Source organism: Phyllobates terribilis, unplaced genomic scaffold (assembly GCF_046119375.1).
Source record: "Phyllobates terribilis strain yellow unplaced genomic scaffold, ASM4611937v1 Scaffold_11__3_contigs__length_659146591, whole genome shotgun sequence".
Lineage (NCBI taxonomy): Eukaryota > Metazoa > Chordata > Amphibia > Anura > Dendrobatidae > Phyllobates > Phyllobates terribilis.
The window spans coordinates 610,486,748-610,514,545 of NW_027362771.1; the positions used below are offsets into that span (position 1 = coordinate 610,486,748).

Here is a 27,798-nt window from a genome sequence, read left to right on the forward strand (position 1 = left end):
CTTAGAGAACAGAGAAGCCAAATAGGAATTTAAAAGTTCAGTCTTCTCAACATCATTATTGACCACATTACCCTTTTCATCTTTTAAAAATCTTATAGCATCTTTGGCTTTTCTTTAACTTTTGACTTACTTCCAAAATCCTTTCTTATTGCTTTTGGTCTCTCTTGCAAGCCTCAATTCATTACTGGCTTTAGCTCTTCTAACTCTAGCCCAGCTTTCCCTGCAGACAGCATTATATTCTTCTTTAGATATGAACCCTTCTTTCTATTTGATAATCATTTCTTTGCTCCTTTTCAGCAAGCTTTTAAGTTCAGTATTCAGCCATCCTGGTCTCAATAAATGCTTTCCATTCTTCCTTCTTTTCGGGATTGTTACTGATTGTGCAGTGAGAATTTAATTTAGCAAAATCTCCCATCTTTCCTGGACATTTCTTTCCTTTAGAACGTCCTACCTTTCCTTACTTTTTACTGAGTCCATTAAAAACTGTCTTTCTACAGTCCAATCTTAAAATCTCAGTTTTCGCAGGTTTTCCTCCTTTTGTAGTTCAAAATTATAGGATACTATGATCGCTGCCTCCTAAGTTTTCAACCCCCTTTACTTCCTCAACCGTTTCCTAATTTTTGGTAAAAATTTGATCCAAATAAATAATAGCAGCGGTAGGATTTGAACCCACGCCTCCAGAGAGACTGGAGCCTAAATCCAGCGCCTTAGACCGCTCGGCCACGCTACCTGAAACATATGTTTACAGTTATTTATATCAGTAGTTTGCTTTTGATGTAAGTGGCAGAAAATATTTTATATCCAATATGACAAAAAGACAAATGTTATTATGCAACAGCAACGTAATTATCAGGGAATTGTTTGTACATTGACTTTGGGGCACCATTTTACAAAACATATAACTTGTATCCAGATATTTAACTAATCTTTCCTCTGTTGGCTCATCCGCCAATTTTTAGATATCACTGAATTAGGTGGTATAGATTACTTGCTATGATCTCCCATATACAGGACACTCAAACATGAAGGATTCCTACACCCCTGCCTCTACGTAACAGATAATCAGAAGCAGCAAGGAAGACATTATACAGCAGTGCAGAGCAGTGTAGCTATGAATTCATCACTAGGGTGACATACTGGAAAGCAGCAGAAGCAGCATGGCTCTGTTTATGTTTGCTAATCACTCTACTCATCCTGTATTGATAATCCTAAAAAGGCAGCAGGGATATGAGCTAGCAGTTAGACTTCTTTTGACCAAGATTGATTTTGGCACATTTTGAGAATGGTTGATCATTGATTGAACTGACATGGATGTAACATAGATGGTAAATTATGTAATTAATTCTGATGCCTAAAGCCAACATGACTATTCACATGCCGTATTCATACGTATGACTTGCTCACATGTTCCTTTTCTTCTACAGCACAGTGAAGATCACTTGATGTTACATTTACTTTCTTAGAGAACACAGAAGCCAAATAGGAATTTAAAAGTTCAGTCTTCTCAACATCATTATTGACCACTTTACCCTTTTCATCTTTTAAAAATCCTATAGCATCTTTGGCTTTTCTTTAACTTTTGACTTACTTCCAAAATCCTTTCTTATTGCTTTTGGTCTCTCTTGCAAGCCTCAATTCATTACTGGCTTTAGCTCTTCTAACGCTAGCCCAGCTTTCCCTGCAGACAGCATTATATTCTTCTTTCCATTTGATATTCATTTCTTTGTTCCTTTTTAGCAAGCTTTTCAGTTCAGTATTCAGCCATCCTGGTCTCCATATATGCTTTCAATTCTTCCTTCTTTTCGGGATTGTTACTGATTGTGCTGTGAGAATTTAATTTAGCAAAGTCTCCCATCCTTCCTGGACATTACTTTCCTTTAGAACATCCTACCTTTCCTTCCTTTTTACTGAGTCCATTAAAAACTGCCTTTCTACAGTCCAATCTTAAAATCTCAGTTTTCGCAGGTTTTCCTCCTCTTGTAGTTCAAAAGTATAGGATAGAATTACCGCTGCCTCCTAAAATCTCTATCCCCTTTACTTCCTCAACTGTTTCCTAATTTTTAGTTAAAATTAGATCCAAATAAATGATGGCAGTGGTGAGATTCGAAAGCATGCCTCCAGAGAGACTGAAGCCTAAATCCAGCACCTTAGACTGCTCGGCCACGCTACCTCTTACATATGTTTAATGTTATTTATATCAAAAGTTTGCATTTGATGTAAGTGGCAGAAAATATTTTATATCCAATAATGCAAAAAGACAAATGTTATTATGCAACAGCAACGTAATTATCAGGGAATTGTTTGTACATTGACTCTGGGGCACCATTTTACAAAACATATGACTTGTATCCAGATATTTAACTAATCTTTCCTCTGTTGGCTCATCCGCTAATTTTTAGATATCACTGAATTAGGTGGTATAGATTACTTGCTATGATCTCCCATATACAGGACCCTCAAATATGAAGGATTCCTACACCCCTGCCTGTACGTAACAGATAATCAGAAGCAGCAGCAAGGAAGACATTATACAGCAGTGCAGAGCAGTGTAGCTATGAGTTCATCAATAGGGTGACTTACTGGATAGCAGCAGAAGCAGCATGGCTATGTTTATGTTTGCTAATCACTCTACTCATCCTGTATTGATAATCCTAAAAAGGCAGCAGGGATATGAGCTAGCAGTTAGACTTCTTTTGACCAAGATTGATTTTGGCAAATTTTGAGAATGGTTGATCATTGATTGAACTGACATGGATGTAACATAGATGGTAAATTATGTAGTTAATTCTGATGCCTAAAGCCAACATGACTATTCATATGCCGTATTCATACGTATGACTTGCTCACATGTTCCTTTTCTTCTACAGCACAGTGAAGATCACTTGATGTTACATTTGCTTTCTTAGAGAACACAGAAGACAAATAGGAATTTAAAAGTTCAGTCTTCTCAACATCATTATTGACCACTTTACCCTTTTCATCTGTAACGGGTCCGGGAGGCGGAACCTCTGAGCTATTATACAAGGGGGCGGCCCTTGTAAGGGAGCGGGTGGCAGTCTCTGGGTGAACGGACAGGGAGTTACGGCAAGTGATCAGGGCAGTCTCTGGGTAAGGGGTAGGTACGACCTGTGATGGCAGAGCCTCCGGGTAGGCTAGCAGGCAGATGGTAGATGTGTGCTCCCAGGTGAGCAAGCGAGAGTCTCTGGAATAGCAGGTGGTCACGGCACGTGACGGCGGAACCTCCGGGCTGGCAGGCAGGTAGGTAACGGAGAAGCGCTCCCAGGTGAGCGGGCAAGAGTCTCTGGAATAGCTGGTGGTCACCGCACGTGACAACGGGACCTCCGGGCTGGCAAGTAGGCAGGTAACGGAGATGCGCTCCCAGGTGAGCGGGCAAGAGTCTCTGAGATAGCTGGTGGTCACAGCACGTGACAACGGAGCCTCCGGGCTGGCAAGCAGGCAGATAACGGAGAAGCGCTCCCAGGTGAGCGGGCAAGCTGGTCCATAGACAGACTGACCGGAGTAGTAAGGCAGACCGTCGGACCTCAGGCAAGCAGGCAGGTAGCTGATATGCGCTCCCAGGTGAGCGGGCAGGCTGGTCCTTTAGACAGACTGACAGGAGTAGTAAGGCAGACCGTCGGACCTCAGACTGGCAGACAGGTAACAAGTATTCAGGCAGGAATCAGGCAGGTAACTAGCAGGAAACTGGCAGGAAACTGGCAGGTAACTGGCAGGTAACTGGCAACGGGACCTGAGGGCTGAAGCACAGGTGAGACACAGGTGCAAACAACATTGCTCGGGCACCTCCATCTTGGAGGAGGTGCCTTATATATGATGAAGTCCTCCGGCCATTGGCCGGGGACTCCTTAGGACGACGCGCGCGGTCCCTTTAAGAGGAGGGGAGCGCGCGCGCACGCGCCCTAAGCACAGGGGCCGGGAAGGAGCGCGCGCTGAGAGCAGAGCGGGAGGAGGACGCCGGGAAGGAGCGCGCGCTGACAGCAGAGCAGGAGGAGGACGCCGGGACGGAGCGCGCGCTGACAGCAGAGCGGGGAGAGGACGCCGGGCACGGAGCAGAGCGGTGAGGGGAGCAGCGTCCCTGCCTAGCAGAGGGCAGGGACGCCAGCGCTACAGTACCCCCCCCTTTAGGCCCCCCCTTTTTTAGGCCAGACAGAAATTTAGCTAGGATGAGAGGGGCATGGATGTTCTCCCGGGGCTCCCACGTTCTCTCCTCAGGACCAAACCCCTTCCAATCTACCAGAAAAAAGGTCTTTCCTCTTACCCTTTTGGTGGCAAGAATGTTCTCTACCTCAAACTCATCCTCAGCAGAAACCGGAGCAGGAGGCGTACCTGTAGACTTGGAAAAAGAGTTAAGCACTACAGGTTTGAGGAGAGACACATGGAAGGAGTTAGGGATCCGTAAGTTGGCCGGGAGTTTCAATTTATAGGCCACCGGGTTGATCTGACTGATGACCTCCAGTGGGCCGATGAACCGAGGCCCTAACTTATAGGAAGGGATCTTGAGCCGGACATATTTGGACGAGAGCCAGACTTTATCCCCAGGGCGGAATTGAGGAGGGTCCAGACGTTTTTTGTCAGCGTGTCTTTTCATACGCTCGGATGACAGAAGGAGTGCGGACCGGGTACTCTCCCATATGGAGGAAAATTTGTTAACAAGAGATTCCGCAGCCGGATTGTCCGCCGAGGTGGAGACGGGAAACGGGATCCGAGGATGCTGACCGTAGACTATAAAAAACGGGGATTTGGAGGAAGACTCGCTCTCGTGATTGTTGTACGAGAATTCGGCCCATGGCAGGAGATCCACCCAGTCAGAATGGTGGGCATTAACGAAGTGCCGAAGGTAACTGGTCAGGTTCTGATTGATCCGCTCCACTTGACCATTAGACTGTGGGTGGTAAGCGGAGGAGAAGTCCAGGGTGACGTCCAGCAATTTACAAGTGGCTCTCCAGAAACGGGAAGTGAACTGTACCCCACGATCCGACACGATGTGACGGGGCAGGCCATGAAGACGGAAGATGTGGTGGATAAAGTCTTTAGCCAGCTCGGGTGCAGACGGAAGACCTGGCAGTGGAATGAAGTGAGCCATCTTGGAGAAGCGGTCAGCGACCACCCAAATGACCGTACAACCGGCAGAGACGGGTAGATCAGTAATGAAGTCCATCGCTATATGCTGCCAGGGGGCAGCAGGTACTGGCAGAGGTAGGAGGCGGCCGGCCGGCAGGTGTCTCGGAACTTTGTTGCGGGCGCAGGACACACAGGCAGAAACAAAGTCTATTACATCCTTGTGCAGGTTAGGCCACCAGTAGTGCCGGGTAATAAGCTGGAGGGTCTTTTTCTGACCGGCGTGGCCAGCTAGTTTAGACGAATGACCCCAGTGTAGGATCTTCTCCCGATCAGGTACTGGTACGAACGTCTTACCAGGAGGAAGACGATTTAGACTCACGGGAGCCACCTGCATTACTCTGGCGGGATCGATGATATGTTTCGGATCCTCCTCGAGATCAGACACCAGAAAGGACCGAGACAAGGCGTCCGCCTTGACGTTTTTGTCAGCCGGGCGAAAATGAAGGACAAAATCAAAACGAGCAAAAAACAAGGACCACCGGGCTTGGCGCGGGTTAAGTCTCTGGGCATGCTGGAGGTAAGCCAAGTTCTTGTGGTCAGTGTAAATTATTACCGGGTGAAGAGCCCCCTCGAGCAGGTAACGCCACTCCTCCAATGCCAGTTTGATGGCCAATAACTCTCGGTCTCCTATGGAATAGTTGCGCTCAGAGGAGGAGAAGAGTTTAGAGAAGAAGCCACAAGTTACCATCCTCCCGGAAGATGATTTTTGAGTAAGTACCGCTCCGGCTCCAGAGGAGGAGGCGTCAACTTCCAGGAAGAACTGTTTGTTGCCATCTGGGCGATGCAGCACCGGGGCGGAAGAGAAGGCCTGTTTAAGGGAAAGAAAGGCCTCCTCTGCTTCGGGTGGCCACTCTTTGGGATTAGTACCTTTACGGGTGAGCGCAGAAATTGGGGCCGTCCGGGAAGAGAAGTGTGGTATGAAGAGGCGGTAGTAGTTGGCGAAGCCCAGGAATCGCTGAATGGCCTTCAACCCCTCCGGTCGGGGCCATTTCTAGATGGCAGACAGTTTCTCAGGATCCATTTGTAGGCCGGTCTGAGAGATAATGTAGCCCAGAAACGGAAGCGAGGTCTGCTCAAAGAGGCACTTCTCAAATTTAGCGTAGAGATGGTTCTGCCTTAGCCTGAGCAGGACCTGACGAACGTCCCTCCGGTGAGTCTGGAGATCCGGAGAGAAGACCAAGATGTCGTCCAGGTACACCACTACGCAGGAGTAGAGAAGGTCCCGGAAGATGTCATTGACCAACTCTTGAAAGACGGCAGGAGCGTTACAGAGACCAAAGGGCATTACCAGGTATTCATAGTGGCCGTCCCGGGTGTTGAATGCCGTCTTCCATTCATCCCCCTGACGAATACGAACCAGGTTGTACGCCCCACGAAGGTCCAGTTTGGTGAAGATCCTAGCCCCCCTCAGGCGATCAAATAATTCTGGAATGAGCGGAAGGGGGTACTTATTCTTCACCGTGATCAGGTTTAGGCCTCTATAGTCTATACAGGGACGGAGAGAGCCGTCCTTCTTTTTGACGAAAAAGAAGCCTGCTCCCGCCGGGGAGGTAGATTTCCGGATGAATCCTCTGGCCAGATTCTCCTCAATATATTCGGACATTGACCGGGTCTCAGCAGCGGATAAAGGATAGATACGCCCACGGGGAGGAGTAGTACCGGGTAGCAGATCGATGGGACAGTCGTATGGTCTATGTGGTGGTAATGTCTCTGCCTCCTTTTTATTAAAGACATCTGCATAAGACCAATAAGGAATCGGAAGTCCAGGTAGATTAGCTGGGGTAGGAGAGGGACGGACGGGATGGACGGGAACCAGGCAGGTTTTATGACAGTCTTGTCCCCAGCGAAGGACCTCTCCGGTTTGCCAGTCTAGCACGGGTGCATGTCTCTGGAGCCAGGGCAGACCTAGCAAGAGGGCGTGAGAGAGTCCAGGCAGAACATGAAAGGAGATACTTTCAGAATGCAGCATTCCCACCTGCAGGGTAATGGATTCGGTGATGAGTTGAATGGGGCGAGGTAAGAGGCCCCCATCCACGGCAGCGACAGACAAGGGTACAGCCAGAGGTTTGGTAGGGATGCGGTATTTCTCAACCAGGGACTGTGAAATAAGGTTCCCGGCTGCTCCAGAGTCAAGTTGGGCTAGTTCGAAATAACGGTTCTCCCCGTAGATGATCGAAACTGACAACAGCAGGGATGGAGAGGATTTATTCTTGTCTAGGTGGACCTCTCTGAGCGAACCTAGACACAGGCGTTTCCCGACCTCTCCGGGCAGGCACGGATCCGGTGCTCCTTACTGCCACAGTAGAAGCAGCTCCCCTCGGCACGGCGTGAGTCCTGACGGGTTTTGACCATCTTGGTCTGGTCGACCTGCATAGGCTCAGGAGAGTGTACCTGGGGAGAGATGGAGGGAATGACGGGTTTCTGGAAAGTAGGAGCTAAACGTGGAATCCTTCTCTCACGGGTGACCTCTTTGGCACGCTCCTGGAACCGTAGGTCAATCCGGGTGGCAAGGGTTATTAGATCATCGAGAGAGGTAGGAATGTCCCGACCAGCAAGTTCATCTTTAATACGACCGGACAGACCCTCCCAGAAGACGGATACCAGAGCGTCGTTATCCCAGGCCAGCTCCGAGGCAAGGGTGCGGAACCGTATGGCATATTGGCCCGAGCAAACTGTAACGGGTCCGGGAGGCGGAACCTCTGAGCTATTATACAAGGGGGCGGCCCTTGTAAGGGAGCGGGTGGCAGTCTCTGGGTGAACGGACAGGGAGTTACGGCAAGTGATCAGGGCAGTCTCTGGGTAAGGGGTAGGTACGACCTGTGATGGCAGAGCCTCCGGGTAGGCTAGCAGGCAGATGGTAGATGTGTGCTCCCAGGTGAGCAAGCGAGAGTCTCTGGAATAGCAGGTGGTCACGGCACGTGACGGCGGAACCTCCGGGCTGGCAGGCAGGTAGGTAACGGAGAAGCGCTCCCAGGTGAGCGGGCAAGAGTCTCTGGAATAGCTGGTGGTCACCGCACGTGACAACGGGACCTCCGGGCTGGCAAGTAGGCAGGTAACGGAGATGCGCTCCCAGGTGAGCGGGCAAGAGTCTCTGAGATAGCTGGTGGTCACAGCACGTGACAACGGAGCCTCCGGGCTGGCAAGCAGGCAGATAACGGAGAAGCGCTCCCAGGTGAGCGGGCAAGCTGGTCCATAGACAGACTGACCGGAGTAGTAAGGCAGACCGTCGGACCTCAGGCAAGCAGGCAGGTAGCTGATATGCGCTCCCAGGTGAGCGGGCAGGCTGGTCCTTTAGACAGACTGACAGGAGTAGTAAGGCAGACCGTCGGACCTCAGACTGGCAGACAGGTAACAAGTATTCAGGCAGGAATCAGGCAGGTAACTAGCAGGAAACTGGCAGGAAACTGGCAGGTAACTGGCAGGTAACTGGCAACGGGACCTGAGGGCTGAAGCACAGGTGAGACACAGGTGCAAACAACATTGCTCGGGCACCTCCATCTTGGAGGAGGTGCCTTATATATGATGAAGTCCTCCGGCCATTGGCCGGGGACTCCTTAGGACGACGCGCGCGGTCCCTTTAAGAGGAGGGGAGCGCGCGCGCGCGCGCCCTAAGCACAGGGGCCGGGAAGGAGCGCGCGCTGAGAGCAGAGCGGGAGGAGGACGCCGGGAAGGAGCGCGCGCTGACAGCAGAGCAGGAGGAGGACGCCGGGACGGAGCGCGCGCTGACAGCAGAGCGGGGAGAGGACGCCGGGCACGGAGCAGAGCGGTGAGGGGAGCAGCGTCCCTGCCTAGCAGAGGGCAGGGACGCCAGCGCTACATCATCTTTTAAAAATCCTATAGCATCTTTGGCTTTTCTTTAACTTTTGACTTACTTCCAAAATCCTTTCTTATTGCTTTTGGTCTCTCTTGCAAGCCTCAATTCATTACTGGCTTTAGCTCTTCTAACTCTAGCCCAGCTTTCCCTGCAGACAGCATTATATTCTTCTTTAGATATGAACCCTTCTTTCCATTTGATACTCATTTCTTTGTTCCTTTTCAGCAAGCTTTTAAGTTCAGTATTCAGTCATCCTGGTCTCAATAAATGCTTTCCATTCTTCCTTCTTTTCGGGATTGTTACTGATTGTGCAGTGAGAATTTAATTTAGCAAAATCTCCCATCTTTCCTGGACATTTCTTTCCTTTAGAACATCCTACATTTCCTTACTTTTTACTGAGTCCATTAAAAACTGTCTTTCTACAGTCCAATCTTAAAATCTCAGTTTTCGCAGGTTTTCCTCCTTTTGTAGTTCAAAGTTATAGGATACTATGATCGCTGCCTCCTAAGTTCTCAACCCCCTTTACTTCCTCAACCGTTTCCTAATTTTTGGTAAAAATTTGATCCAAATAAAGAATGGAAGCAGTGGGATTTGAACCCACGCCTCCAGAGAGACTGGAGCCTAAATCCAGCGCCTTAGACCGCTCGGCCACACTACCTCTTACATACGTTTAAAGTTATTTATATCAGTAGTTTGATTTTGATGTAAGCGGCAGAAAATATTTTATATCCAATATGACAAAAATACAAATGTTATTATGCAACAGCAACGTAATTATCAGGGAATTGTTTGTACATTGACTTTGGGGCACCATTTTACAAAACATATGACTTGTATCCAGATATTTAACTAATCTTTCCTCTGTTGGCTCATCCGCTAATTTTTAGATATCACTGAATTAGGTGCTATAGATTACTTGCTATGATCTCCCATATACAGGACCATCAAACATGAAGGATTCCTACACCCCTGCCTGTACGTAACAGATAATCAGAAGCAGCAAGGAAGACATTACAGCAGTGCAGAGCAGTGTAGCTATGAATCCATCACTAGCGTGACATACTGGAAAGCAGCACAAGCAGCATGGCTCTGTTTATGTTTGCTAATCACTCTACTCATCCTGTATTGATAATCCTAAAAAGGCAGCAGGGATATGAGCTAGCAGTTAGACTTCTTTTGACCAAGATTGATTTTGGCACATTTTGAGAATGGTTGATCATTGATTGAACTGACATGGATGTAACATAGATGGTAAATTATGTAATTAATTCTGATGCCTAAAGCCAACATGACTATTCACATGCCGTATTCATACGTATGACTTGCTCACATGTTCCTTTTCTTCTACAGCACAGTGAAGATCACTTGATGTTACATTTACTTTCTTAGAGAACACAGAAGCCGAATAGGAATTTAAAAGTTCAGTCTTCTCTACATCATTATTGACCACTTTACCCTTTTCAACTTTTAAAAATCCTATAGCATCTTTGGCTTTTCTTTAACTTTTGACTTACTTCCAAAATCCTTTCTTATTGCTTTTGGTCTCTCTTGCAAGCCTCAATTCATTACTGGCTTTAGCTCTTCTAACGCTAGCCCAGCTTTCCCTGCAGACAGCATTATATTCTTCTTTCCATTTGATATTCATTTCTTTGTTCCGTTTTAGCAAGCTTTTCAGTTCAGTATTTAGCCATCCTGGTCTCCATATATGCTTTCAATTCTTCCTTCTTTTCGGGATTGTTACTGATTGTGCTGTGAGAATTTAATTTAGCAAAATCTCCCATCCTTCCTGGACATTACTTTCCTTTAGAACATCCTACCTTTCCTTCCTTTTTACTGAGTCCATTAAAAACTGCCTTTCTACAGTCCAATATTAAAATCTCAGTTTTCGCAGGTTTTCCTCCTTTTGTAGTTCAAAAGTATAGGATAGAATTACCGCTGCCTCCTAAAATCTCTATCCCCTTTACTTCCTCAACTCTTTCCTAATTTTTAGTAAAAATTAGATCCAAATAAATAATGGCAGTGGTGGGATTTGAACCCACACATCCAGAGAAACTGGAACCTTAATCCAGCGCCTTAGACTGCTCGGCCACGCTACCTCATACGGATGTTCAAACTTATTTAAATCAGAAATTTGCTAATGATATAAGTTGCGGAAAACATTGTATAACTAATTAGACAAAAATACAAATGTTATTACGCATGAGCAACGCAGTTATCAGGGATTTGTTTGTACATTGACTCTGGGGCACCATTTTACAAAACATATGACTTGTATCCAGATATTTAACTAATCTTTCCTCTGTTGGCTCATCCGCTAATTTTTAGATATCACTGAATTAGGTGCTATAGATTACTTGCTATGATCTCCCATATACAGGACCCTCAAACATGAAGGATTCCTACACCCCTGCCTGTACGTAACAGATAATCAGAAGGAGCAGCAAGGAAGACATTATACAGCAGTGCAGAGCAATGTAGCTATGAGTTCATCACTAGGGTGACTTACTGGAAAGCAGCAGAAGCAGCATGGCTCTGTGTATGTTTGCTAATCACTCTGCTCATCCTGTATTGATAATCCTAAAAAAGGCTGCAGGGATATGAGCTAGCAGTTAGACTTCATTTGACCAAGATTGATTTTGACAAATTTTGAGAATGGTTGATCATTGATTGAACTGACATGGATGTAACATAGATGGTAAATTATGTAATTAATTCTGATGCCTAAAGCTAACATGACCACTCATATGCAGTATTCATACGTATGACTTTTTCACATGTTCCTTTTCTTCTACAGCACAGTGAAGATCACTTGATATTACATTTGCTTTCTTAGAGAACAGAGAAGCTAAATAGGAATTTAAAAGTTCAGTCTTCTCAACATCATTATTGACCACATTACCCTTTTCATCTTTTAAAAATCCTATAGCATCTTTGGCTTTTCTTTAACTTTTGACTTACTTCCAAAATCCTTTCTTATTACTTTTGGTCTCTCTTGCAAGCCTCAATTCATTACTGGCTTTAGCTCTTCTAACGCTAGCCCAGCTTTCCCTGCAGACAGCATTATATTCTACTTTAGATATGAGCCCTTCTTTCTATTTGATACTAATTTCTTTGTTCCTTTTTAGCAAGCTTTTAAGTTCAGTATTCAGCCATCCTGGTCTCAATAAATGCTTTCCATTCTTCCTTCTTTTCGGGATTGTTACTGATTGAGCAGTGAGAATTAAATTTAGCAAAATCTCCCATCCTTCCTGGACATTTCTTTCCTTTAGAACATCCTACCTTTCCTTCCTTTTTACTGAGTCCATTAAAAACTGCCTTTCTACAGTCCAATCTTAAAATCTCAGTTTTCGCAGGTTTTCCTCCTTTTGTAGTTCAAAATTATAGGATAGCATTATCGCTGCCTCCTAAGTTCTCAACCCCCTTTACTTCCTCAACCGTTTCCTAATTTTTGGTAAAAATTAGATCCAAATAAATAATAGCAGTGTTTGGATTTGAACCCACACCTCCAGAGAGACTGGAGCCTAAATCTAGCACCTTGGACCGCTCAGCCACGCTACCTCTTACATATGTTTAAGGTTATTTATATCAAAAGTTTGCTTTTGATGTAAGTGGCAGAAAATATTTTATATCCAATAATACAAAAAGACAAATGTTATTATGCAACAGCAACGTAATTATCAGGGAATTGTTTGTACATTGACTCTGGGACACCATTTTACAAAACATATGACTTGTATCCAGATATTTAACTAATCTTTCCTCTGTTGGCTCATCCGCTAATTTTTAGATATCACTGAATTAGATGGTATAGATTACTTGCTATGATCTCCCATATACAGGACCCTCAAACATGAAGGATTCCTACACCCCTGCCTGTACGTAACAGATAATCAGAAGCAGCAGCAAGGAGGACATTATACAGCAGTGCAGAGCAGTGTAGCTATGAATCCATCACTAGGGTGACTTACTGGAAAGCAGCAGAAGCAGCATGGCTCTGTTTATGTTTGCTAATCACTCTACTCATCCTGTATTGATAATCCTAAAAAGGCAGCAGGGATATGAGCTAGCAGTTAGACTTCTTTTGACCAAGATTGATTTTGGCAAATTTTGAGAATGGTTGATCATTGATTGAACTGACATGGATGTAACATAGATGGTAAATTATGTAGTTAATTCTGATGCCTAAAGCCAACATGACTATTCATATGCCGTATTCATACGTATGACTTGCTCACATGTTCCTTTTCTTCTACAGCACAGTGAAGATCACTTGATGTTACATTTGATTTCTTAGAGAACACAGAAGCAAAATAGGAATTTAAAAGTTCAGTTTTCTCAACATCATTATTGACCACTTTACCCTTTTCATCCTTTTAAAAACCTATAGCATCATTGGCTTTTCTTTAACTTTTGACTTACTTCCAAAAACCTTTCTTATTGCCTTTGGTCTCTCTTGCAAGCCTCACTTCATTACTGGCTCTAGCTCTTCTAATGCTAGCCCAGCTTTCCCTGCAGACAGCATTATATTCTTTAGATATGAACCCTTCTTTTCATTTGATATTCATATCTTTGCTCCTTTTTAGCAAGCTTTTAAGTTCAGTATTTAGCCATCCTTGTCTCCATAAATGCTTTCCATTCTTCCTTCTTTTCGGGATTGTTACTGATTGTGCAGTGAGAATTTAATTTAGCAAAATCTCCCATCCTTTCTAGACATTTCTTTCCTTTATAACATTCTACCTTTCCTTCCTTTTTACTGAGTCCATTAAAAACTGCCTTTCTACAGTCCAATCTTTAAATCTTAGTTTTCACAGGTTTTCCAACTTTTGCAGTTCAAAAGTAGAGGATAGAATTACCGCTGTCTCCTAAATTCTCAATCCCCTTTAATTCCTCAACTGTTTCCTAATTTTTGGTAAAAATTAGATCCATATAAATAATGGCAGTGGTGGAATTTGAACCCACGCCTCCAGAGAGACTGGAGCCTTAATCCAGCGCCTTAGACCGCTCGGCCACGCTACCTCATACGGATGTTCAAACTTATTTAAATCAGATATTTGCTCATGATATAAGTGGCAGAAAACATTGTATATCTAATTAGACAAAAATATAAATGTTATTATGAATGAGCAACGTAATTATCAGGGATTTGTTTGTACATTGACTCTGGGGCACCATTTTGCAAAACATATGACTTGTATCCAGATATTTAACTAATCTTTCCTCTGTTGGCTCAACCGCTAATTTTTAGATATCACTGAATTAGGTGGTATAGATTACTTGCTATGATCTCCCACATACAGGACACTCAAACATGAAGGATTCCTACACCCCTGCCTGTACGTAACAGATAATCAGAAGCAGCAGCAAGGAAGACATTATACAGCAGTGCAGAGCAGTGTAGCTATGAATCCATCACTAGGGTGACTTACTGGAAAGCAGCAGAAGCAGCATGGCTCTGTTTATGTTTGCTAATCACTCTGCTCATCCTGTATTGATAATCCTAAAAAGGCAGCAGGGATATGAGCTAGCAGTTAGACTTCATTTGACCAAGATTGATTTTGGCAAATTTTGAGAATCGTTGATCATTGATTGAACTGACATCGATGTAACATAGATGGTAAATTATGTAATTAATTCTGATGCCTAAAGCCAACATGACTATTCATATGCCGTATTCATACGTATGACTTGCTCACATGTTCCTTTTCTTCTACAGCACAGTGAAGATCACTTGATGTTACATTTGCTTTCTTAGAGAACACAGAAGCAAAACAGGAATTTAAAAGTTCAGTCTTCTCAACATCATTGTTGACCTCTTTACCCTTTTCATCCTTTAAAAATCCTATAGCATCTTTGGCTTTTCTTTAACTTTTGACTTACTTCCAAAATCCTTTCTTATTGCTTTTGGTCTCTCTTGCAAGTCTCACTTCATTACTGGCTTTAGCTCTTCTAACGCTAGCCCACCTTTCCCTGCAGACAGCATTATATTCTTCTTTAGATATGAACCCTTCTTTTCATTTGATATTCATTTCTTTGTTCCTTTTTAGCAAGCTTTTAAGTTCAGTATTCAGCCATCCTGGTCTCCATAAATGCTTTCCATTCTTCCTTCTTTTTGGGATTGTTACTGATTGTGCAGTGAGAATTTAATTTAGCAAAATCTCCCATCCTTCCTGGACATTTCTTTCCTTTAGAACATCCTACTTTTCCTTCCTTTTTACTGAGTCCATTAAAAACTGCCTTTCTACAGTCCAATCTTAAAATCTCAGTTTTCGCAGGTTTTCCTCCTTTTGTAGTTCAAAATTATAGGATAGCATGATCGCTGCCTCCTAAGTTCTCAATCCCCTTTACTTCCTCAACCGTTTCCTATTTTTTGGTAAAAATTGGATCCAAATAAATAATGGCAGCAGTGGGATCTGACCCCATGCCTCCATAGAGACTGAAGCCTTAATCCAGTGCCTTAGACCGCTCGGCCACGCTACCTCATACGGATGCTCAATCTTATTTAAATCAGAAATTTGCTAATGATATAAGTTGCGTAAAACATTGTATAACTAATTAGACAAAAATACAAATGTTATTATGCATGAGCAACATAGTTATCAGGGATTTGTTTGTACATTGACTCTGGGGCACCATTTTACAAAACATATGACTTGTATCCAGATATTTAACTAATCTTTCCTCTTTTGGCTCATCCGCTAATTTTTAGATATCTCTGTATCAGGTGGTATAGATTACTTGCTATGATCTCCCATATACAGGACACTCAAACATGAAGGATTCCTACACCCCTGCCTGTATGTAATAGATAATCAGAAGCAGCAGCAAGGAAGACATTATACAGCAGTGCAGAGCAATGTAGCTATGAGTTCATCACTAGGGTGACTTATTGGAAAGCAGCAGAGGCAGCATGGCTCTGTGTATGTTTGCTAATCACTCTGCTCATCCTGTATTAATAATCCTAAAAAAGGCTGCAGGGATATGAGCTAGCAGTTAGACTTCATTTGACCAAGATTGATTTTGACAAATTTTGAGAATGGTTGATCATTGATTGAACTGACATGGATGTAACATAGATGGTAAATTATGTAATTAATTCTGATGCCTAAAGCTAACATGACCACTCATATGCAGTATTCATACGTATGACTTTTTCACATGTTCCTTTTCTTCTACAGCACAGTGAAGATCACTTGATATTACATTTGCTTTCTTAGAGAACAGAGAAGCTAAATAGGAATTTAAAAGTTCAGTCTTCTCAACATCATTATTGACCACATTACCCTTTTCATCTTTTAAAAATCCTATAGCATCTTTGGCTTTTCTTTAACTTTTGACTTACTTCCAAAATCCTTTCTTATTACTTTTGGTCTCTCTTGCAAGCCTCAATTCATTACTGGCTTTAGCTCTTCTAACGCTAGCCCAGCTTTCCCTGCAGACAGCATTATATTCTACTTTAGATATGAGCCCTTCTTTCTATTTGATACTAATTTCTTTGTTCCTTTTTAGCAAGCTTTTAAGTTCAGTATTCAGCCATCCTGGTCTCAATAAATGCTTTCCATTCTTCCTTCTTTTCGGGATTGTTACTGATTGAGCAGTGAGAATTAAATTTAGCAAAATCTCCCATCCTTCCTGGACATTTCTTTCCTTTAGAACATCCTACCTTTCCTTCCTTTTTACTGAGTCCATTAAAAACTGCCTTTCTACAGTCCAATCTTAAAATCTCAGTTTTCGCAGGTTTTCCTCCTTTTGTAGTTCAAAATTATAGGATAGCATTATCGCTGCCTCCTAAGTTCTCAACCCCCTTTACTTCCTCAACCGTTTCCTAATTTTTGGTAAAAATTAGATCCAAATAAATAATAGCAGTGTTTGGATTTGAACCCACACCTCCAGAGAGACTGGAGCCTAAATCTAGCACCTTGGACCGCTCAGCCACGCTACCTCTTACATATGTTTAAGGTTATTTATATCAAAAGTTTGCTTTTGATGTAAGTGGCAGAAAATATTTTATATCCAATAATACAAAAAGACAAATGTTATTATGCAACAGCAACGTAATTATCAGGGAATTGTTTGTACATTGACTCTGGGACACCATTTTACAAAACATATGACTTGTATCCAGATATTTAACTAATCTTTCCTCTGTTGGCTCATCCGCTAATTTTTAGATATCACTGAATTAGATGGTATAGATTACTTGCTATGATCTCCCATATACAGGACCCTCAAACATGAAGGATTCCTACACCCCTGCCTGTACGTAACAGATAATCAGAAGCAGCAGCAAGGAGGACATTATACAGCAGTGCAGAGCAGTGTAGCTATGAATCCATCACTAGGGTGACTTACTGGAAAGCAGCAGAAGCAGCATGGCTCTGTTTATGTTTGCTAATCACTCTACTCATCCTGTATTGATAATCCTAAAAAGGCAGCAGGGATATGAGCTAGCAGTTAGACTTCTTTTGACCAAGATTGATTTTGGCAAATTTTGAGAATGGTTGATCATTGATTGAACTGACATGGATGTAACATAGATGGTAAATTATGTAGTTAATTCTGATGCCTAAAGCCAACATGACTATTCATATGCCGTATTCATACGTATGACTTGCTCACATGTTCCTTTTCTTCTACAGCACAGTGAAGATCACTTGATGTTACATTTGATTTCTTAGAGAACACAGAAGCAAAATAGGAATTTAAAAGTTCAGTTTTCTCAACATCATTATTGACCACTTTACCCTTTTCATCCTTTTAAAAACCTATAGCATCATTGGCTTTTCTTTAACTTTTGACTTACTTCCAAAAACCTTTCTTATTGCCTTTGGTCTCTCTTGCAAGCCTCACTTCATTACTGGCTCTAGCTCTTCTAATGCTAGCCCAGCTTTCCCTGCAGACAGCATTATATTCTTTAGATATGAACCCTTCTTTTCATTTGATATTCATATCTTTGCTCCTTTTTAGCAAGCTTTTAAGTTCAGTATTTAGCCATCCTTGTCTCCATAAATGCTTTCCATTCTTCCTTCTTTTCGGGATTGTTACTGATTGTGCAGTGAGAATTTAATTTAGCAAAATCTCCCATCCTTTCTAGACATTTCTTTCCTTTATAACATTCTACCTTTCCTTCCTTTTTACTGAGTCCATTAAAAACTGCCTTTCTACAGTCCAATCTTTAAATCTTAGTTTTCACAGGTTTTCCAACTTTTGCAGTTCAAAAGTAGAGGATAGAATTAACGCTGCCTCCTAAATTCTCAATCCCCTTTACTTCCTCAACTGTTTCCTAATTTTTGGTAAAAATTAGATCCAAATAAATAATGGCTGCGACGGGATTTGAACCCACGCCTCCACAGAGACTGGAGCCTTAATCCAGCGCCTTAGACCGCTCAGCCACAGTACCTCATACGGATGACCAAACTTATTTAAATCAGAAATTTGCTAATGATATAAGTGGCAGAAAACATTGTATATCTAATTAGACAAAAATACAAATGTTATTATGCATGAGCAACGTAGTTATCAGGGATTTGTTTTTACATTGACTCTGGGGCACCATTTTGCAAAACATATGACTTGTATCCAGATATTTACCTAATCTTTCCTCTGTTGGCTCATCCGCTAATTTTTAGATATAACTGAATTAGGTGGTATAGATTACTTGCTATGATCTCCCACATACAGGACACTCAAACATGAAGTCTTCCTACACCCCTGCCTGTACGTAACAGATAATCAGAAGCAGCAGCAAGGAAGACATTATACAGCAGTGCAGAGCAGTGTAGCTATGAGTTCATCTCTAGGGTGACTTACTGGAAAGCAGCAGAAGCAGCATGTCTCTGTTTATGTTTGCTAATCACTCTGCTCATCCTGTATTGATAATCCTAAAAAGGCAGCAGGGATATGAACTAGCAGTTAGACTTCATTTGACCAAGATTGATTTTGGCAAATTTTGAGAATCGTTGATCACTGATTGAACTGACATCGATGTAACATAGATGGTAAATTATGTAATTAATTCTGATGCCTAAAGCCAACATGACTATTCATATGCCGTATTCTTATGTATGACTTGCTCACATGTTCCTTTTCTTCTACAGCACAGTGAAGATCACTTGATGCTACATTTGCTTTCTTAGAGAACACAGAAGCAAAATAGGAATTTAAAAGTTCAGTTTTCTCAACATCATTATTGACCACTTTACCCTTTTCATCCTTTAAAAATCCTATAGCATCTTTGGCTTTTCTTTAACTTTTGACTTACTTCCAAAAACCTTTCTTATTGCCTTTGGTCTCTCTTGCAAGCCTCACTTCATTACTGGCTCTAGCTCTTCTAATGCTAGCCCAGCTTTCCCTGCAGACAGCATTATATTCTTTAGATATGAACCCTTCTTTTCATTTGATATTCATATCTTTGCTCCTTTTTAGCAAGCTTTTAAGTTCAGTATTTAGCCATCCTGGTCTCCATAAATGCTTTCCATTCTTCCTTCTTTTCGGGATTGTTACTGATTGTGCAGTGAGAATTTAATTTAGCAAAATCTCCCATCCTTTCTGGACATTTCTTTCCTTTATAACATTCTACCTTTCCTTCCTTTTTACTGAGTCCATTAAAAACTGCCTTTCTACAGTCCAATCTTTAAATCTTAGTTTTCACAGGTTTTCCAACTTTTGCAGTTCAAAAGTATAGGATAGAATTAACGCTGCCTCCTAAATTCTCAATCCCCTTTACTTCCTCAACTGTTTCCTAATTTTTGGTAAAAATTAGATCCAAATAAATAATGGCCGCGATGGGATTTGAACCCACGTCTCCACAGAGACTGAAGCCTTAATCCAGCGCATTAGACCGCTCGGCCACGGTACCTCATACGGATGATCAAACTTATTTAAATCAGAAATTTGCTAATGATATAAGTGGCAGAAAACATTGTATATCTAATTAGACAAAAATACAAATGTTATTATGCATGAGCAACGTAGTTATCAGGGATTTGTTTTTACATTGACTCAGGGGCACCATTTTGCAAAACATATGACTTGTATCCAGATATTTAACTAATCTTTCCTCTGTTGGCTCATCCGCTAATTTTTAGATATAACTGAATTAGGTGGTATAGATTACTTGCTATGATCTCCCACATACAGGACACTCAAACATGAAGGATTCCTACATACCTGCCTGTACGTAACAGATCATCAGAAGCAGCAGCAAGTAAGACAATATACAGCAGTGCAGAGCAGTGTAGCTATGAGTTCATCACTAGGGTGACTTACTGGAAAGCAGGAGAAGCAGCATGGCTCTGTTTATGTTTGCTAATCGCTCTGCTCATCCTGTATTGATAATCCTAAAAAGGCAGCAGGGATATGAGCTAGCAGTTAGACCTCATTTGACCAAGATTGATTTTGGCAAATTTTGAGAATGGTTGATCATTGATTGAACTGACATGGATGTAACATAGATGGTAAATTATGTAATTAATTCTGATGCCTAAAGCTAACATGAACACTCATATGCAGTATTCATACGTATGACTTTTTCACGTGTTCCTTTTCTTCTACAGCACAGTGAAGATCACTTGATGCTACATTTGCTTTCTTAGAGAACAGAGAAGCCAAATAGGAATTTAAAAGTTCAGTCTTCTCAACATCATTATTGACCACATTACCCTTTTCATCTTTTAAAAATCTTATAGCATCTTTGGCTTTTCTTTAACTTTTGACTTACTTCCAAAATCCTTTCTTATTGCTTTTGGTCTCTCTTGCAAGCCTCAATTCATTACTGGCTTTAGCTCTTCTAACTCTAGCCCAGCTTTCCCTGCAGACAGCATTATATTCTTCTTTAGATATGAACCCTTCTTTCTATTTGATAATCATTTCTTTGCTCCTTTTCAGCAAGCTTTTAAGTTCAGTATTCAGCCATCCTGGTCTCAATAAATGCTTTCCATTCTTCCTTCTTTTCGGGATTGTTACTGATTGTGCAGTGAGAATTTAATTTAGCAAAATCTCCCATCTTTCCTGGACATCTCTTTCCTTTAGAACGTCCTACCTTTCCTTACTTTTTACTGAGTCCATTAAAAACTGTCTTTCTACAGTCCAATCTTAAAATCTCAGTTTTCGCAGGTTTTCCTCCTTTTGTAGTTCAAAATTATAGGATACTATGATCGCTGCCTCCTAAGTTCTCAACCCCCTTTACTTCCTCAACCGTTTCCTAATTTTTGGTAAAAATTTGATCCAAATAAATAATGGCAGCTGTAGGATTTGAACCCACGCCTCCAGAGAGACTGGAGCCTAAATCCAGCGCCTTAGACCGCTCGGCCACGCTACCTGTAACATATGTTTACAGTTATTTATATGAGTAGTTTGCTTTTGATGTAAGTGGCAGAAAATATTTTATATCCAATATGACAAAAAGACAAATGTTATTATGCAACAGCAACGTAATTATCAGGGAATTGTTTGTACATTGACTTTGGGGCACCATTTTACAAAACATATAACTTGTATCCAGATATTTAACTAATCTTTCCTCTGTTGGCTCATCCGCCAATTTTTAGATATCACTGAATTAGGTGGTATAGATTACTTGCTATGATCTCCCATATACAGGACACTCAAACATGAAGGATTCCTACACCCCTGCCTCTACGTAACATATAATCTGAAGCAGCAAGGAAGACATTATACAGCATTGCAGAGCAGTGTAGCTATGAATTCATCACTAGGGTGACATACTGGAAAGCAGCAGAAGCAGCATGGCTCTGTTTATGTTTGCTAATCACTCTACTCATCCTGTATTGATAATCCTAAAAAGGCAGCAGGGATATGAGCTAGCAGTTAGACTTCATTTGACCAAGATTGATTTTGACAAATTTTGAGAATGGTTGATCATTGATTGAACTGACATGGATGTAACATAGATGGTAAATTATGTAATTAATTCTGATGCCTAAAGCTAACATGACCACTCATATGCAGTATTCATACGTATGACTTTTTCACATGTTCCTTTTCTTCTACAGCACAGTGAAGATCACTTGATGTTACATTTGCTTTCTTAGAGAACAGAGAAGCTAAATAGGAATTTAAAAGTTCAGTCTTCTCAACATCATTATTGACCACATTACCCTTTTCATCTTTTAAAAATCCTATAGCATCTTTGGCTTTTCTTTAACTTTTGACTTACTTCCAAAATCCTTTCTTATTACTTTTGGTCTCTCTTGCAAGCCTCAATTAATTACTGGCTTTAGCTCTTCTAACGCTAGCCCAGCTTTCCCTGCAGACAGCATTATATTCTACTTTAGATATGAGCCCTTCTTTCTATTTGATACTCATTTCTTTGTTCCTTTTTAGCAAGCTTTTAAGTTCAGTATTCAGCCATCCTGGTCTCAATAAATGCTTTCCATTCTTCCTTCTTTTCGGGATTGTTACTGATTGAGCAGTGAGAATTAAATTTAGCAAAATCTCCAATCCTTCCTGGACATTTCTTTCCTTTTGAACATCCTACCTTTCCTTCCTTTTTACTGAGTCCATTAAAAACTGCCTTTCTACAGTCCAATCTTAAAATCTCAGTTTTCGCAGGTTTTCCTCCTTTTGTAGTTCAAAATTATAGGATAGCATTATCGCTGCCTCCTAAGTTCTCAACCCCCTTTACTTCCTCAACCGTTTCCTAATTTTTGGTAAAAATTAAATCCAAATAAATAATAGCAGTGTTTGGATTTGAACCCACACCTCCAGAGAGACTGGAGCCTAAATCTAACACCTTGGACCGCTCAGCCACGCTACCTCTTACATATGTTTAAGGTTATTTATATCAAAAGTTTGCTTTTGATGTAAGTGGCAGAAAATATTTTATATCCAATAATACAAAAAGACAAATGTTATTATGCAACAGCAACGTAATTATCAGGGAATTGTTTGTACATTGACTCTGGGACACCATTTTACAAAACATATGACTTGTATCCAGATATTTAACTAATCTTTCCTCTGTTGGCTCATCCGCTAATTTTTAGATATCACTGAATTAGATGGTATAGATTACTTGCTATGATCTCCCATATACAGGACCCTCAAACATGAAGGATTCCTACACCCCTGCCTGTACGTAACAGATAATCAGAAGCAGCAGCAAGGAGGACATTATACAGCAGTGCAGAGCAGTGTAGCTATGAATCCATCACTAGGGTGACTTACTGGAAAGCAGCAGAAGCAGCATGGCTCTGTTTATGTTTGCTAATCACTCTACTCATCCTGTATTGATAATCATAAAAAGGCAGCAGGGATATGAGCTAGCAGTTAGACTTCTTTTGACCAAGATTGATTTTGGCAAATTTTGAGAATGGTTGATCATTGATTGAACTGACATGGATGTAACATAGATGGTAAATTATGTAGTTAATTCTGATGCCTAAAGCCAACATGACTATTCATATGCCGTATTCATACGGATGACTTGCTCACATGTTCCTTTTCTTCTACAGCACAGTGAAGATCACTTGATGTTACATTTGATTTCTTAGAGAACACAGAAGCAAAATAGGAATTTAAAAGTTCAGTTTTCTCAACATCATTATTGACCACTTTACCCTTTTCATCCTTTAAAAATCCTATAGCATCTTTGGCTTTTCTTTAACTTTTGACTTACTTCCAAAAACCTTTCTTATTGCCTTTGGTCTCTCTTGCAAGCCTCACTTCATTACTGGCTCTAGCTCTTCTAATGCTAGCCCAGCTTTCCCTGCAGACAGCATTATATTCTTTAGATATGAACCCTTCTTTTCATTTGATATTCATATCTTTGCTCCTTTTTAGCAAGCTTTTAAGTTCAGTATTTAGCCTTCCTTGTCTCCATAAATGCTTTCCATTCTTCCTTCTTTTCGGGATTGTTACTGATTGTGCAGTGAGAATTTAATTTAGCAAAATCTCCCATCCTTTCTGGACATTTCTTTCCTTTATAACATTCTACTTTCCTTCCTTTTTACTGAGTCCATTAAAAACTGCCTTTCTACAGTCCAATCTTTAAATCTTAGTTTTCACAGGTTTTCCAACTTTTGCAGTTCAAAAGTAGAGGATAGAATTAACGCTGCCTCCTAAATTCTCAATCACTTTACTTCCTCAACTGTTTCCTAATTTTTGGTAAAAATTAGATCCAAATAAATAATGGCTGCGATGGGATTTGAACCCACGCCTCCACAGAGACTGGAGCCTGAATCCAGCGCCTTAGACCGCTCAGCCACGGTACCTCATACGGATGATCAAACTTATTTAAATCAGAAATTTGCTAATGATATAAGTGGCAGAAAACATTGTATATCTAATTAGACAAAATTACAAATGTTATTATGCATGAGCAACGTAGTTATCAGGGATTTGTTTTTACATTGACTCATTGGCACCATTTTGCAAAACATATGACTTGTATCCAGATATTTACCTAATCTTTCCTCTGTTGGCTCATCCGCTAATTTTTAGATATAACTGAATTAGTTGGTATAGATTACTTGCTATGATTTCCCACATACAGGACACTCAAACATGAAGGATTCCTACACACCTGCCTGTACGTAACAGATAATCAGAAGCAGCAGCAAGTAAGACAATATACAGCAGTGCAGAGCAGTGTAGCTATGAGTTCATCACTAGGGTGACTTACTGGAAAGCAGCAGAAGCAGCATGGCTCTGTTTAGGTTTGCTAATCGCTCTGCTCATCCTGTATTGATAATCCTATAAAGGCAGCAGGGATATGAGCTAGCAGTTAGACATCATTTGACCAAGATTGATTTTGGCAAATTTTGAGAATGGTTGATCATTGATTGAACTGACATGGATGTAACATAGATGGTAAATTATGTAATTAATTCTGATGCCTAAAGCTAACATGAACACTCATATGCAGTATTCATACGTATGACTTTTTCACGTGTTCCTTTTCTTCTACAGCACAGTGAAGATCACTTGATGCTACATTTGCTTCCTTAGAGAACAGAGAAGCCAAATAGGAATTTAAAAGTTCATTCTTCTCAACATCATTATTGACCACATTACCCTTTTCATCTTTTAAAAATCCTATAGCATCTTTGGCTTTTCTTTAACTTTTGACTTACTTCCAAAATCCTTTCTTATTGCTTTTGGTCTCTCTTGCAAGCCTCAATTCATTACTGGCTTTAGCTCTTCTAACTCTAGCCCAGCTTTCCCTGTAGACAGCATTATATTCTTCTTTAGATATGAACCCTTCTTTCCATTTGATAATCATTTCTTTGCTCCTTTTCAGCAAGCTTTTAAGTTCAGTATTCAGCCATCCTGGTCTCAATAAATGCTTTCCATTCTTCCTTCTTTTCGGGATTGTTACTGATTGTGCAGTGAGAATTTAATTTAGCAAAATCTCCCATCTTTCCTGGACATTTCTTTCCTTTAGAACATCCTACCTTTCCTTACTTTTTACTGAGTCCATTAAAAACTGTCTTTCTACAGTCCAATCTTAAAATCTCAGTTTTCGCAGGTTTTCCTCCTTTTGTAGTTCAAAATTATAGGATACTATGATCGCTGCCTCCTAAGTTCTCAACCCCCTTTACTTCCTCAACCGTTTCCTAATTTTTGGTAAAAATTTGATCCAAATAAATAATGGCAGCGGTGGGATTTGAACCCACGCCTCCAGAGAGACTGGAGCCTAAATCCAGCGCCTTAGACCGCTCGGCCACGCTACCTCTTACATATGTTTACAGTTATTTATATCAGTAGGTTGCTTTTGATGTAAGTGGCAGAAAATATTTTATATCCAATATGACAAAAAGACAAATGTTATTATGCAACAGCAACATAATTATCAGGGAATTGTTTGTACATTGACTCTGGGACACAATTTTACAAAACATATGACTTGTATCCAGATATTTAACTAATCTTTCCTCTGTTGGCTCATCCGCTAATTTTTAGATATCACTGAATTAGATGGTATAGATTACTTGCTATGATCTCCCATATACAGGACCCTCAAACATGAAGGATTCCTACACCCCTGCGTGTACGTAACAGATAATCAGAAGCAGCAGCAAGGAAGACATTATACAGCAGTGCAGAGCAGTGTAGCTATGAATCCATCACTAGGGTGACTTACTGGAAAGCAGCAGAAGCAGCATGGCTCTGTTTATGTTTGCTAATCACTCTACTCATCCTGTATTGATAATCCTAAAAAGGCAGCAGGGATATGAGCTAGCAGTTAGACTTCTTTTGACCAAGATTGATTTTGGCAAATTTTGAGAATGGTTGATCATTGATTGAACTGACATGGATGTAACATAGATGGTAAATTATGTAGTTAATTCTGATGCCTAAAGCCAACATGACTATTCATATGCCGTATTCATACGTATGACTTACTTACATGTTCCTTTTCTTCTACAGCACAGTGAAGATCACTTGATGTTACATTTGCTTTCTTAGAGAACACAGAAGCAAAACAGGAATTTAAAAGTTCAGTCTTCTCAACATCATTATTGATCACTTTACCATTTTAATCCTTTAAAAATCCTATAGCATCTTTGGCTTTTCTTTAACTTTTGACTTACTTCCAAAATCCTTTCTTATTGCTTTTGGTCTCTCTTGCAAGCCTCAATTCATTACTGGCTTTAGCTCGTCTAACGCTAGCCCAGCTTTCCATGCAGACAGCATTATATTCTTCTTTAGATATGAACCCTTCTTTTCACTTAATATTCATTTCTTTGTTCCTTTTTAGCAAGCTTTTAAGTTCAGTATTCAGCCATCCTGGTCTCCATAAATGCTTTCCATTGTTCCTTCTTTTCGGGATTGTTACTAGTGTTGAGCCACCCCCGTAGTGTTCGGGTTCGGTTCGGTTCGTCGAACACCGGGATGTTCGAGGAACTGTTCGTCGAACTGTTCGTCGAACACCTTAGAACACCGTCGAACACCGTTAAAACCAATGGCAGGCAAACAAAAACACATAGAAACACATAGAAAACACCTGCAAAGGTGTCCAAAAGCTGACAAACTGCTCAGAAGACACTCTCTTTAAAAAAGCCGGCCGGCAAATTCAGCAGCGGCATACACCGGTACCCGACAATTTAGACAAGAAGGAATAGAGCATCACACATAGATTAGATAGATAGAAACATGTCAGTCACACATATAAGAAGCACAGTGACAGTGTTGCTTACTGTACTTGTCATTTAGTGTAAAGGATTTATCAAAAAAAATATTAGTGTTTTCATGCACCGTCTCTTTAAAGAAGCCGGCCGGCAATTCAGCATCTGTACCCGACAATTTAGAACAGAAAGAATAGAGCTTCACACATAGATTAGATAGATAGAAACATGTCAGTCACATATATAATAAGTACAGTGATAGTGTTGCTTACTGTACTTGTCATTTAGTGTAAAGGATTTATTTAAAAAAATAATAGTGTTTTCATGCACTGTCTCTTTAAAAAAGCCGGCCGGCAATTCAGCAGCGGTACCCGACAATTTAGAACAGAAAGATAGAGCATCACACATAGATTAGATAGATAGAAACATGTCAGTCACATATATATGAAGTACAGTGATAGTGTTGGTTACTGTACTTGTCATTTAGTATTAAAATAAAGGATTTATTATTAAAAAAATTGGCGTGGGGTTCCCCTTAATTTTAGGCTCTAGCGGAGGTTAAGCAGACGGCTGGGGCAGATGTTTGAAGCCTGGGAAGGGGGTAATACCCACGGAGCTTCCCAGGCTACTAATATCAGCCCCCAGCTGAATACATAGCCTTTACTAGCTATTAAAATGGGGGACCGCCCAAAAAAAATGACGTGGGGTCCCCCCTAATTTAATAGCTAGCAAAGGCTAGGCAGACAGCTGGGGGCTGAT

The 27,798-nt window shown here is 41.3% G+C and overlaps 5 non-coding genes across 5 annotated transcripts; all 5 read right to left on the reverse strand.

Annotated features, from left to right (window-relative positions):
* Positions 1–648: 648 nt before the first annotated feature.
* On the reverse strand, positions 649–730 carry TRNAL-UAG (transfer RNA leucine (anticodon UAG)). The gene has a single exon. It is a non-coding gene; the product is annotated as a tRNA-Leu (tRNA).
* Positions 731–9,529: 8,799 nt separating this feature from the next.
* TRNAL-UAG (transfer RNA leucine (anticodon UAG)) lies at positions 9,530–9,611 on the reverse strand. Its single transcript has one exon. It is a non-coding gene; the product is annotated as a tRNA-Leu (tRNA).
* Positions 9,612–13,887: 4,276 nt separating this feature from the next.
* TRNAL-AAG (transfer RNA leucine (anticodon AAG)) lies at positions 13,888–13,969 on the reverse strand. The gene has a single exon. It is a non-coding gene; the product is annotated as a tRNA-Leu (tRNA).
* Positions 13,970–21,187: 7,218 nt separating this feature from the next.
* On the reverse strand, positions 21,188–21,269 carry TRNAL-UAG (transfer RNA leucine (anticodon UAG)). Its single transcript has one exon. It is a non-coding gene; the product is annotated as a tRNA-Leu (tRNA).
* Positions 21,270–25,562: 4,293 nt separating this feature from the next.
* TRNAL-UAG (transfer RNA leucine (anticodon UAG)) lies at positions 25,563–25,644 on the reverse strand. Its single transcript has one exon. It is a non-coding gene; the product is annotated as a tRNA-Leu (tRNA).
* Between the last annotated feature and the right edge of the window lie 2,154 nt (positions 25,645–27,798).